General features: G+C 41.7%; 1 long non-coding RNA gene across 1 annotated transcript; it reads left to right on the forward strand.

Annotated features, from left to right (window-relative positions):
• Nucleotides 1–888: 888 nt before the first annotated feature.
• LOC121002041 lies at nucleotides 889–7,047 on the forward strand. The gene is made up of 4 exons (XR_005779202.1): nucleotides 889–900; nucleotides 4,835–4,838; nucleotides 5,648–5,657; nucleotides 6,930–7,047. It is a non-coding gene; the product is annotated as an uncharacterized LOC121002041 (long non-coding RNA).
• The last annotated feature ends 3,269 nt before the right edge of the window (nucleotides 7,048–10,316 follow it).

The raw sequence follows: 10,316 nt of genomic DNA on the forward strand, positions 1-10,316 counted from the left end.
TAAAGCCTACCAGCATTTTCTTTATCTGATTTGAGGACTAACTTAACTAAGAGGTCTTGGGTGTGAGTTTACTGGTCTGGTGTGGGTTCTGTGTTAATTAATGGTCTTATTTAATTTACAGGGTCTGAATTTATTTTGGGGTTTGGTCTGGGTTATGAGTTAATTTTGGGGTCTGGTCTTGGGTCTGACCTCATTTAGAGGTCAGGTCTGAATAATTTTAGGGGTTCAGTTTGAGATCTAAATTTATTTATGGGTTTGGTCATGGGTCAGAGTTTGAATTTCTTTAGGGGGGTCTTGTCTGGAGTGTGATAGTCTGATTGATTGCCATGACATCCTGGCGTCTTGGGAAAGTTCCCAGGCATGTTATAGCTAACTACCTAAAGGTCCTGAACAAGGCATGGTTTCTCAGGCAGAGTGTCAGAATCCCATAGACCGCAATAGTATTCTATTGCAATCATTGGGTCAAGCGATCACAAGATCACATGTTCAAGTCCCCTAAGGGGACTAAAAATTATAGAGAAAAAAGTTAAAAATGTGAAAAAAACACAGTAAGAGAAATAATAACAACAGTAAAAAATAATACAATTTTTAATCACCCACTTTCTCAATTTTACATATACAAATAAAAAGGAAATAAAACATAACAGGTATTGCCATATCTGAAAATGTCTGAACTATAAAAATACTAAAATATTTTCCTGCACAATTTACAACATAATGGAAAAAAAATAATTTAACATTTTTGGTCACCTTGTTCCCCCCAAAAAAGTGATCAAAAGTTGTATGTACCCCACACTACAACACTAAAGAAAAAAGCTATGGTTGTCAGAATATTGCAATGTAAAGAAAAAAAGTTTGACATCTCCGTAACTTTACTGACCCTCACAATAAACTTGTCATGTCATGTTTAGCACCTAGTGAATAGCGTAAAAACAAAACACAAAAATCCTTGTCAGAATTTGCTATTTTGTTTTCGAAATTCACTGCACAAAGAATTGTTTCCCATTTTCTAATATACAGTAAGCTATGATGAAATAAATAGTGCCATCAAAAATACTACTTATCCCACAAAAAAATAAGCCCTTATACAGCTATGTGGGATGGCCTCAGGAAATTATAAATTATGTAATCATCTCTTCACTGAAATAAAATGTTAAACATCTTTATACCAATTAAGAAAAAAGTGAGCATGGTCTCCATGGTCTACAAAAACAATTCTCCACAAGGAATAAAGGCAACACCCATCAAATATATAGAATAAAATCCATGTTTATTGAAAGATACAATAATGAATGATAACTATGGATAATCCTGAGGATACCATCAAATCTTGGAAATCATACCCAAAGAATTGCTGTGCCAAGTACATAAACCTTCACATCACAACATTCCACCAAAAAGATGGAATAATATGTATTGTGGCAAAAAAGGCAGTAATTATATAGTATACCAATGAATAGTAACCATGGACTCATGTATCAACTACAGTATATATCAATATCTCCAGTGGTGAAGAGCGCCCTGCAACCATAAAGCCCACTCCACCCCACTCCCTGTATTGTTTTTTCCCCAAATAGATATAGTTTAATCAAATGTGTAGTAAAAAAGTCTTAAAATAATTTAGAATTTTTGTATCAATCTAGATTTGTGGACAGTGGTGCCTTGCAGCTCTAAGGTCCTAGGTTCAAATCTGACCAAGGACAACATCTGCATGGAGTTTGTATGTCCTCCCTCGTGTTTGCGTGGGTTTCCTCCAGGTACTCCGGTTTCTTCACACACTTTAAATAAATATATGTGGAAGATTAATCCTCACAGGGCGTATACAGATGGCAGGACAAGTCCGGAACAGCTATTCCCTTCTCCCATACAAGAGACCTCAGAGCAGGTTTTGCGTCCTCCGGTTCTGGCAGCGATACCTCGGGTGGAGCATCAACTCATTTTTTAGCCAAGCGCCGCGGCAAAAGAAGAGCAACACCAGGAGAGCCGGCCGCCATCATAGGAGAAGCAGAGGCACCGAGGATGACACGATCGCAGGTACAGCAGAGAACTTAGTTGTTAATTTATCCAGTAAAACCGTGAGCCCTGCACAACTGAACTTACTAAAGAAGGGATTGTCCTTCAGCCCCACTGGGACGCTGGACACCTTTGCTTTAGATATAGACCTTCAGCGTTTTTTTCGCAATCTGCGCCTTAAAGCGCATTTTTGCAAAGATGACAATGATACTAATGATGACCGCATTTGTACTGAGGAACACTCTGATCAACTAACCCTGAAACAATTTGCATTGAGAGTAAAAAGTCATTTCTCACTACCAAAAATATATCACCCTGTGGAAACCTTTGCCAGTTTAGTTCAACGTGATGTTAATACTTTGTTGCAACATTGTAGACAGGGTCATTTACACATAAGACACAACTTAACTTCAGAAGAGAAACATGCATTGAACCATCTACTTGATGATAAATCTCTTGTATTCAAACCAGCAGACAAGGGGGGGGCCCTGGTCATTCTTGATAAAGAGTATTATATATCCGAGATCCTAGGTCAATTAAATGACATTGACACATATAAAATTTTACAGTCGGACCCAGTATACTCTATCAAAGACATACTGCAGAAAATAGTGACAGGGGCCAGAGAAGAAGGTCTTATTGATAATAAATTATGTGAATTTTTAATAAATCAGCACCCAATCACGCCGGTATTTTACACCCTTCCTAAAATTCACAAATCCATGACAAGACCACCTGGACGCCCCATAGTGGCCTCATCCGATTCAATTCTCTCCCCCCCTGCTATTTTTCTTGAGAAAATCCTCACACCTTTGACTGTAAAATCACCTTCCTATATACGCGACACAGGACATTTTCTGAGTGAGGTCCGCCTTCTTAAAATGGATGGAGACTGCATACTCGTCACGTTTGACGTGTGCAGCCTCTACACCTCCATCACTCATGACAAAGGTCTGGAAGCAGCGTCCAGATTGCTCAACACCAGCCATCACACAGCACCCCAAAAAGAATTTTTTCTGACCCTTCTAAAATTCATATTAGAAAGAAATTATTTTTTATTTCAAGATACGTTTTTCCAACAGTGTCGCGGGACCGCGATGGGATCGAACGTCGCGCCGCCTTATGCAAATAGCTACATGTCATCATTTGAAAGTGAATTTGTCTATTCTAATCCTTTATTCTTGAAACATTGTACATTTTGGCGTCGATTTATTGATGACGTGTTTTGCGTGTGGCGGGGCGACGTTCGATCCCTCACGGAGTTCAATCTCTACCTTAACTCCATTTGGAGTGAACTACAGTTCACCATGCAATTTGATCATCGGAAAATATATTTTCTGGATACGTGGGTAATACGCAGTGATGATGGCACAGTGTGTACCGATCTATTCACCAAAGAAACGGATCGCAATAGTTTGCTTACCTTTGCAAGTAGTCATCCCCCAGCAATTAAAAAAGGTATCCCCTTTTCACAGTACCAACGTGTAAAAAGGATCGTCACGGATCCTGACACCTGTAAAACTAGGATGAAAGAGATGACCAATAAATTTCTCAATGGAGGCTACCCCAGACATCTACTAGAAACTCAAAAGAAAAAACTCGATCAACCATAGGAAGAGAAAACAAAAAAAAAAAAAACGCATCCCATTAGTAGTGAAATATCACCCATGGACACAGAAAATCAGAGGCATTATTAATAAACACTGGCACGTAGTCTCAAGATCATACCCCCAGATAGAGGCATTCCAGACTCCGCCCATGATGTGTTTCAAAAGATCAGATAATATCCGGGATAAAATTATTCGGGCCGACATAGGCACCATTAAACCCAGTCTGCGACAGACCACACTGACCACTCCACGTCAGGGCACATTCCCATGCCTGAACTGTAATAACTGCTCCAGTGTCATTAAAGGCGCCTACCTCACCCATCCCCATTCCGGTGAACAGATCCCAATTAAGGGCATGTTCACATGTGACAGCAAACACGTCATATACATCCTCAAATGTCCCTGTGGTTTGCTCTATGTGGGTGAAACCTCTATGCGCATCAAAGACAGATTAAGCAAACATAAGTCCACTATTCGTACTGAGAATTTATTGCTTCCTTTGCCGCACCATTTTCATGAGAAAAGACATGCAATATCCCAACTGCGATTTCAAGTGATCGAAAATGTGCCATTAACCCGCCGCGGTGGCGATAGGAATAAAATGCTTCTAAAGAGAGAGGCGTACTGGATCCACCGACTTCAAACGGTGGAACCAAGAGGCCTCAACAGGGATTACAATATTTCTGGCTTTATCTAATGCTTGATCATGTTTGCATAATATGCATAATGCTTATACTTTGATTTATGTTTGATTTTCAGCGGACTTGAATTTTTCCACCGCTTTACATTGATTCCTATGGTATGCACACAACTGAACCTGTATCGGCCTCCATGTGGGAGGAGCCTTACATCTCATGACGTCAGTCCCTTTACCTTTTGAATGTATATAAGACACAATGATAGTAGTGTGTTGTATGGTCTGATGAAAGCACTTTCCATGTGCTGAAACGCGTCACTATGTCTTTAAAAGTGACTGAATAAACCACAGCAGTGAAAATTCCATTTGCGAGTGCCGGTCCTCTTCTTTACACACTTTAAATAAATAGTGATACAGAACATAGACTATGAGCTTCATAGGGGACAACAAGTAATGATAAAGTGTGTAAAGGGCAGGGGAATGTCAGCGCTATATAATTGACAAAATAAAGAAGTTTTGATTTTCTAGATTTGATTTTCTGGCCATTGGTTACAAATGGGGCAAATATTTGAAGACATGTGCACCATTTAACACAAACACTCGAACTTCTTCCTTAGGTCACATTCACATCTGTGCTGATGTGAGGAGCCGAACAATGAAAATAACAGAAGTGCCTGATTCGGCACATAACTGAAACCAATGATGCCGAACAGATCCCAATGACTATAATGTGGTCCATTTGGTATCTGTTTGGGTGTCTGCATTTCAGCAAAAAAAAAAATCTTGCATGTAGGACTTTTTTGTCCAATCTTTTTGGTGGAATCTGTGAAGGAGGCTCTGAACAGAGCCTACAAAGCAGATGTGAACATGCACTTACTGGTATAAGATACAGTATGTGAACCATTGAATTCTGCATACAGTTTGCATGTTCTCTCACTGCCCGGGTGGATCTCTTCTCAGTGCTCAGTGATATGTAGGTTCATTGGAGCATTAAAGGGATTGTCTCGCTTCAGCAAATTGCATTTATTATGTAGAGAAAGTTAATACAAGGCACTTACTAATGTATTGTGATTGTTCATATTGCCTCCTTTGCTGGCTTGATTCATTTTTCCATCACATTATACACTTTTCATTTCCATAGTTACAACCACCCTACACTCCAGAAACGGTGGTCGTGCTTGCACACTGTAAGAAAAATCGCTGATCTATGTGCTCTCGCACTGTACCAACCACCAGAGATGCCGTCACTTTTTCCTATAGTGGGCAAGCACGGCCACCACTGCTGGATTGCAGAGTGGACATAACCATGGAATCAAAAAGGGTATAATGTGATGGAAAAATGAATCCAGCCATCAAAAGAGGCAAAATGGACAATCAAATAAATTAGAAGGTGTCTTGTATTAACTTTCTCTACATAATACCCTCCATTTGCTAAAGTGACACAACTCCTTTAACTTATCCCAAATATGTATACGGAAATGATATTGCGTGATACACTGAAGACAAGGGTTGACTAGGGGATATGTGAATAAATATCCCAAGTAAAAAGTTAAAACTCTAATGTACTAATTCTGTCTCTCCATAAAAGTATTACTGTCAATCCAACACATTTGATGTACCATTACCACCTAAATAATGAAGTACTAGAAAAGGCCAGTGCTTAAATGCCCTCCCTGTAATCTTTAAGTGTTCAGGTTTACTTCTGTCCCTGCCAGAACGGTTGTCTGTTTCCATTCCATCACTGCTAAAGTATCTGAAATGTTCTTTCCCACTATTTAATTAGACTTTAGCTATCACATGAAGATATGATGTCTGTGTTTGGGTGCATTTGTTTGGAGCCAGTCACCTATGATGTCATTACCTTGCTGTATATCACATTTTCTAGTACATTGCTGTTGCTTACTTTGAAACCTTTAAATTTTAGAAGGGCATTAAAAAGTATTAATGAAAACTGCTGGATATAATAGGTTATTGGTTATTTACCAGATTATTTTTAAGTGGTGGTGTAGTTTAAAAAACATTTTAGACACCCTCTAAGGATATTTTGCAGTAATACATGGGAGTCAGGACCATTAACCTCTTAAGATCCAGGTAAATTTTTGTTTTTGCATTTTTTCCTTTCTATCTTCCAAAAGCCACACATTTTTTGTCCACATAGCCATATGAGGGCATATTTTTGGCGGGACAAGTATTTTTGTAATTGCACTATTTAATTTACCATACCTAGTAGGAAAACGAGATTTTTTTTTATTGAGGGGTGAATTAAAAAAAACACAACTCCATCATGTTTTTGAGGGTTTTGTTATTACTGCATTCACTATGCACTAAAAGTGACACAACCTTATTCTACAGGTCAGTACAATTAAGGCAATACCAAACTTGTATAGTTTTCATTAACCTTTACTACTTAAAAAAAAATAATACTAATCTTTGAAAAAAATAAACATTTTCTTTGCACTGCCATTTTCTTTTTTTTATATTTTTTGTCTGCAGGGCTGAAGTGAGGACGAAACTAGTTTTTATTGGTACCATTTTGGTGTATATATGATTTTGGATCACATTTTATTAAATTTTTTGGGCACCCACTCCTCATCTAAGGGGGTAAGTGACTGGGATTGGCATCATCGCTGATCCCAGAGACTACTGATTATACAGCTGGCATCCGCCAGCAGGGCTGCCATCAGAAATTTTGGGGCCCCTTACAAAGCTCAAGGCCTGGGCCCCCCTCCTACCCCGCCCCTTTAGAATCTTTCCTGACTCCGCCTCCCGGCCCCCCTCCACCCCCAATTTCATTATTTTTTTGCATTAGGATGCATTAGGGCCGTACGGATCCGCTTGTGAGAGCCTTCAAACGGAACTCACAAGCGGAGCCCCAAACGCGAATGTGAAAGTAGCCTTACTTACAAAAGAAGCTATTCAGTCGTCTGCTGTGCCGTCCTCCGCTTGCTTTTGGCGCACTGTTATGGGGGATCTGTGGATGACAAACTGTTATGGGGGAATCTGTGAATGACGCACTGTTATGGGGGGATCTGTGGATGACGCACTGTTATGGGGGGAATCTGTGGATGACGCACTGTTATGGGAGGATCTGTGGATGACGCACTGTTATGGGGGGAATCTGTGGATGACGCACTGTTATGGGGGGATCTGTGGATGACGCACTGTTATGGGGGGGATCTGTGGATGACGCACTGTTATGGGGGGATCTGTGGATGACGCACTGTTATGGGGGATCTGTGGATGACGCACTGTTATGGGGGGATCTGTGGATGACGCACTGTTATGGGGGGGATCTGTGGATGACGCACTGTTATGGGGGGGATCTGTGGATGACGCACTGTTATGGGGGGGATCTGTGGATGACGCACTGTTATGGGGGGGATCTGTGGATGACGCACTGTTATGGGGGGGATCTGTGGATGACGCACTGTTATGGGGGGATCTGTGGATAACGCACTGTTATGGGGGGGATCTGTGGATGACACACTTTTATGGGGGGGGATCTGTGGATGACACATTTTTATGGGGGGGATCTGTGGATGACACACTTTTATGGGAGGGATCTGTGGATGACACACTTTTATGGTGGGGATCTGTGGATGACACACTTATGGGGGGATCTTTGGATGACACTCAACCACTCTCAAACTTGTTAAAAGGATCCCAAACACAATATGCACAATAATAACACCCCCCACCCCCTCCAACACTTAATTAACCCCTTCATGGCCTAAACTTTTTTTGTTTTTTCTAAGCAGCACACAGCTAAATGGGGCTGGGTGGGCTGGCAAGGGAGGGGTTAATAATAAGTGATGGATCATGGAGGATCATCATGGCCCTGGATAATGTTGCTCGGTCTTTGCTCGGGGGTAAAATGCAAAGCTGTTTTCTGGATTATCCCACAGGGCAATGATCCTTCATCACTTATTGCTATTAACCCCTCCCTTGCCAGCGCCATTTAGCTGTGTGTTCTGACTGCAGCCGAACACACAGCTAAATGGGGCTGGCAAGGGAGGGGTTAATAACAATAAGTGATGGAGGATCATGGCCCTGTGGGATAATCCAGAAAACAGCTTTGCATTTTACCCCCGAGCAAAGACCGAACAACATTATCCAGGGCCATGATGATCCTCCAGACCATGATCCATCACTTGCCTTGCCTTATGGATGGAAACAAGTCAAGTAATAACCTACCTAATTTAACCTAATGGACGTTATGGACCTAATGAATTATTAGGGGGGGGGGTCCATCCAAGTCCAAGAAGATCATGTGTGTGATGGAGGAGAGGGTGAGGGCACTAGGGCAGCTGGGCAGGCTTCCAGACCACCACAGTCTCAGACCACAAGTTACCTCCAGACAGTACTGCGTCTGCTGCCACTCTCTCTGCCACTGCCAGGCCAGCCCAGAACAGAAGTTCAAGTTCCCTGCGCTAATTTTAATGCCGGCGGCGTCCCGGCGTGAGGCAGCGACGACAGACAGGTACAGCCAGCCGCACGCACAGCATCTGAGGTCACGTGCCGCTGAGCAGCGGCTCCTTTTAAAGGGGAATGCAGCCGGGCCCGGAATACCGTCCCCACTCCCCAGGTTAGGCTAAGGTGTGTTGTGCACTACTACTGCGGCCGAATCAGCGGAGCGGCGGGGGGAGGGTCGGTCAACGGGGCCAGGAACAATCAATTGCCCCGGCCCCCTGCAGACAAAAATAAATAAATAATGAAATTGGAACTGGCCGGGCCCCCTCGGGGTCCGGGCCCCTTACTGGGGTATCGGCTGTACCCCCCCTGATGGCGGCCCTGTCCGCCAGGTATGGAGTGAGCTCAGCATGTGATCCCACTCCATAGAACCTCTCAAAGCTTATGACGTATAAAGAATTGAAGGGTTAAAAGGGGGTTATGTAAGATTTACTAAAATTATAAATAGAGCAGGGGATAGTGTAAAAGTAAAAAAAATAAAAATACCTTACTCGCCACCAGTCCTCTGCTACTTCTCCAGTGCTGCCTAAAATGCAATTTGGGTTCAATTTGGCTGAATCGGTGGATGGATCCAAATTGATTCTACCCAAACATAAAGTTCTCCAATTAGCCTGAAAATTTGTGTATGACTCTCTAGGGTATTATTGTCTCGATATGATTTTCTCTTGTCTCTCACTTCCATTTCTATCTCTTTGTCTCCTCAAAATTCGCCCAAAATAAATCAGTTTTTTTTAATTTAATAGTATGGGCGTTTTGGCATGCAGCAATGCCCAAACTAAACATTGTGCTGAAATCTGTGCATGAAATACACCTAATATATTTGTATTTCAGGTTAATAAATGACCCCCTATGTTTTTATAGAGCCCTTAGGAACCAATATGTGTCAGCTTCTGTTCATTCAGGAGGACAGAAGCTGCTGCACAATGCATCCGGCTCACCCGATATACGCCGTGGGGGAGCAGGCGCTTCTGGGTTTTAGTACACCACATCTTTGGTATCCGCTGACCCCAACATAAACATAATGTATCCTAGAATGATATATGTTGAAAGGTAAACTTGGCTCAAAAACGAGACATATTCAAAAACGAGACATCAAACACCTTGAAGCATACATAAAAAAAAGTTATATTTTGCATTATGCTGAGTGGGAAAAATGAAAAAATTATCTTTAAAATGGTTATCCCTAACCAAATGCACTATTAGGGCATATTGATGTCATATTAGAGGACCGTTCCTATGTTCCAGAATGAAGGGCTGCTCTGGAGGACACAACACTTCCATGCATTACATGGACGGCTATTCATTTGAATGGTCAACTTATAATGCTACATTTCATTAGAGATGTGTCACCGGGTTTTGCTTCTCCTAATAGTAACTGACTTGGGTCTAGGTAGTAAAGCAATCTTTTTTTTAACAAGGGTCTGATAATGCACATATCTTAACTGTAGTGTGAACTGTGTCTGGTCCATGCCATGCACATTGCATTTAAAGGGGTTTTCCAAGTGTTAGAAACCTATGACCCATCTTCAGGATAGGTCATCAGTATCTGATCGTGGGGTCAATGAGCTGTTTGACGAAGCGGTCCA

The sequence above is a fragment of the Bufo bufo genome, chromosome 5 (assembly GCF_905171765.1).
Source record: "Bufo bufo chromosome 5, aBufBuf1.1, whole genome shotgun sequence".
Lineage (NCBI taxonomy): Eukaryota > Metazoa > Chordata > Amphibia > Anura > Bufonidae > Bufo > Bufo bufo.